A 4,429-nucleotide genomic window follows, 5' to 3' on the forward strand; every position below is an offset into this window, starting at 1 on the left:
ATTATCTTGTGATAATGTTCCTCACGCTGCTTGGAGTAGAATCTAACAAGTTTGAAAACAACTGTTGGGTCATCTTCTTTCTTATTTCTTGGAGCGGTCTTGCCACTTCTTGGAGCCATGGATTCGAATCTCAATGAGAGAATATGGCTCTTTCCACACCAAACTTAAAAGGTTTGCTCATCCTCGAGCAAAAGGTAAGAAAGGAAGAAGAAGAAAGCAAAAGAGAATAGAAGAGAATTCGAATGGAGAGGAGGTGAATGAGAGAGAGGGGAACTTGGACATATATAGGGAGAGGGGGGAGGGATTTTCAAAAATTAAAATAAAGATAAAGAGATTTGAAAAAAAATAGAGAAAGATAAGTTTTTAAACTTGAAAGATATGAAAAAGATATGAAAAAGATATACAAGATATAAAAGATAAGATAGGAAGTATGAAAAAGATTTTAAATTTTAATAAAAGATATGAACAAGAATTACTAAAGATAAGAAAAGATTTTGACAGAATTTAAAAACTAGTTGAAAAGGATTTGAAAAGAATTGAAAACATTTTAAATTTGAAATCAATTTGAATTTGAAATATTGGAAAAAAAGATTTGATTTAAAAATCATGGAATTTCAAAATTGAAATTTAAAATGATAGTTTGAATGAAGAAAATATAAGGTTTTGGAAATTACCTCCCTTGCTTGTCTTGCTGGCGTTAAATGCCCAAGATGGCTGCATTCTGGCATTTAACGCTGCTATCCCTACTTGCTGGGAGTTGAACGCCCAGGAAGGCACCCATTCTGGAGTTCAATGCCCGGTTGCCTGCCCATATAGGTGCTGAACGCCCAGCCAGACTCCCTGGCTGGCATTCAACGCCAGGCTATCTGCCTCCATGGGCGTTGCACGCCCAATCCCCACCATTTTCTGGCGTTTAATGCTAGAGAGACGCTTCCTCTAGGGTGCTCTATTTTCTATTCTACATCATTCTGTCTTTGTTTAAACACTGTCCATGATCACTATCATTAAAAACAAGTTAATTAATAACTAATCTTCAAAGAAAAACTAACTAAAACATAAATAATTAGAAAAATAGAGAATACTAGGCTATTTTATCATTGGGTTGCCTCCCAATAAGTGCTTCTTTAATGTCTTTAGCTGGACTTTACTGTACTTATCTTAGTAGCAGTTTTGAGCCTCCTGGCTCTATATCCCATTCAAGGTAATGCTTGATCCTCTGTCAATTGACAGTGAACTTGTTGTCCGGATCTTTACCTTGAAGTTCTATGTGCCCGTAAAGTGATACACTAGTAATTACATACGGTCCCTTCCAGCGGGATTTGAGGTTCCCAGGCAATAATTTGAGTCTTGAGTTAAGGAGCAGGACCTTTTATCCTGGTTCAAAGACTCTGAAAAATATCTTCCTGTCATGCCACCTTTTTTATTTTTTCTTTATAGATCTTTACATTTTCAAATGTAGCTAGTTGGAATTCATCCAACTCATTTAGTTGGAGTAGCCTTTCTCTCCGGCTGCTTTAGCATCAAGGTTGAGGAATCTAGTTGCCCAATAGGCTTTATGTTCTAGTTCCACTGGCAAATGACAGGATTTTCTATACACCAGTTGATATGGTGATGTTCCAATGGGGGTTTTGAAAGCTGTTTTGTATGCCCACAGAGCATCATCAAACTTTCTTGCCCAATCCTTCCTAGAGACGCTTATTGTCCTCTCTAGGATTTGCTTTAGTTCTCTATTTGAGACTTCAGCTTGCCTATTTGTTTGGGGATGATATTTTGTTGCCACTTTATGGCGAACTCCATAACGGCTTAAGACAGAATTATCAAGCTCTCTGTTGCAGATATGAGTACCTCCATTACTAATCAGTGTCTGAGGGACACCAAATCTGCTGAAGATATTCTTTTGGAGGAACTTCATGACTACTCTAGTGTCATTAGTGGGTGATACTATTGCTTCAACCCATTTAGACACATAGTTTATTGCCACAAGGATGTAGGTGTTTGAGTATGAAGGTAGGAAGGGTCCCATGAAGTCTATGCCCCATACATCAAACAGCTCAATCTCTAGGATCCCTTGTTGAGGCATGTCGTGACTATGAGGGAGATTGCTAGTCCTTTGGCAACTGTCATAGTTACGGACAAACTCTCTAGACTCCTTAAAGAGTGTGGGCCAGTAGAAGCCACTTTGGAGAATCTTGGTGGCTTTCCGTTCACCTCCAAAGTATCCTCTATAGTCTGAGCCATGGCAATGCCATAGAATTCTCTGTGCCTCTTCTTCAAACATGCAGCGTCGGATTATTCCATCCGAGCATCTCGTAAAGAGATATGGTTCATCCCACAAGTAGTACCTTGCATCATGCATGAGTTTCCGGGCTTGATGCCTATTGTACTCTTTGGGAATGAATCTTATAGCCTTGTAATTTGAAATATCTGCAAACCAAGGTGCTGTCCAGATGGCATAGAGTTGCTCATCTGGAAAGGTTTCGAATATGTCAGTGGATGGGGGAAAAGTCCTTGCCACTGGTTCAATCCGAGACAAGTGGTCAACCACTTAATTTTCTGTACCCTTTCTGTCTCTAATTTCTATATCAAACTCTTGCAAGAGTAATACTCATCTTATGAGCCTGGGCTTAGAATCCTTCTTAGTGAGTAGATAGCATAGAACAGCATGGTCAGTGTAGATAATGACCTTAGATCCTACTAAATAGGATCTAAACTTGTCAATGGCATAAACCACTGCAAGTAATTTTTTTTTTCTGTGGTAGTATAGTTCTTCTGTGCGTCATTCAGAACCCGACTGGCATAATAAATGACGTGTAAAAGCTTGTCAGGTCTCTACCCCAGAACTGCGCCAATGGCATAGTCACTGGAATCACACATCAGTTCTAATGGTAAGTCCCAGTTGGGTGCAGAGATTACAGGCGCAGTAATAAGCTTAGCTTTCAAAGCCTCAAAGGCATGTAGACACTCTTGGTCAAAGACAAATGGAGTGTCAGTGGTTAATAAGTTGCATAGAGGTTTTGCAATTTTAGAAAAATCTTTTATAAATCTTCTGTAGAATCCTACGTGTCCAAGGAAACTTCGGATTCCTTTGACATTAGTGGGTGGTGGTAATCTCTCAATCACCTCCACCTTAGCTTGATCTACTTCTATTCCCTTGTTTGAAATCCGATGCCCAAGAACAATGCCTTCAGTCACCATGAAGTGGCATTTTTTCCAGTTCAAAACTAGGTTTGTCTCTTAGCATCTTTTCAGAACTAGGGCCAAATGATCAACGCATGAGTCAAATGAGTCTCCAAAGACAGAGAAGTCATCCATGAACACTTCAAGAAACTTATCTACCATATCAGAGAAGATGGATAGCATACATCTCTGAAAGGTGGCAGGTGCATTGCACAGGCCAAATGGCATTCGCCTATAGGCAAACACGCCATATGGGCATGTGAATGCTGTCTTCTCTTGATCCTGTGGATCCACTGCTATTTGTTTGTACCCAGAATATCCATCCAAGAAACAATAAAACGCATGCCCTGCTAGTCTCTCTAGCATTTGGTCAATAAATGGTAAAGGAAAATGATCCTTCTTGGTGGCGTTATTGATAAACCCATATTTTATGAGTTCTTTTGTGCTTAATTTGAGCAATTTATACAATCCTTCACCTACTTATTCACATTAATTATATGGTTTTATTTTCCCTTCCTTATTTTGTCATATTGTGAAAAAACATGTTTCCTAAGCTTTAAAAATTAATTATTTAAATTACCTTTATTTCCATTCGATGCCGTGATTAGTGTGTTGAGTAGTTTCAGATTTTCTAAGGCAGAATGACCTAAAGGATGAAAAAGGAAACATACTAAAATGGAAGGAGAAAGCAAAACGGAGCTTTAAGGAAACTGGTATCCACGCGATCGCATGGACAACACGATCGCGTGCCAAGCACGAATCAGCAGCGACGCGGCCGCATGACTGACGCGACCGCACGCCTTAAGCAGAATGCACATGACGCGGTTGCATGACTAACGCGACCGCGTGGCAAGGAAAAGCTCCGAATGACGCGACCGCGTGACCCACGCGGACGCGTGACAGAGGCCACGCACCAGAAATTACAGAATACGCCCCCAGCGAATTCTGAAGCCCTTTTTGGCCCAGATCCAAGTACAGACAGCATAGACCAGAGGTTATAAAGTGTGGGAATGCTTCCATTCAAAGGGAGCTCGCCAAATTCTAGTTTTCATGATTTAGATTTAGTTTAGAGAGAGATTCTCTCTCTCTTTCTTAGGATTTAGGACTTCTTCTTGTTTTGGGAGTAACTCTGGATCCAGGTTTAATGTTCTTTTATTTTAGTTTTATTTATTTATTCCAACATTTGAATTGATTATTATAATTTGATTTATGAATTTCTCCCATGTTACAGACAGTTATTTGAATTAATGAT

This window comes from Arachis ipaensis, chromosome B07 (genome assembly GCF_000816755.2).
Source record: "Arachis ipaensis cultivar K30076 chromosome B07, Araip1.1, whole genome shotgun sequence".
NCBI lineage: Eukaryota > Viridiplantae > Streptophyta > Magnoliopsida > Fabales > Fabaceae > Arachis > Arachis ipaensis.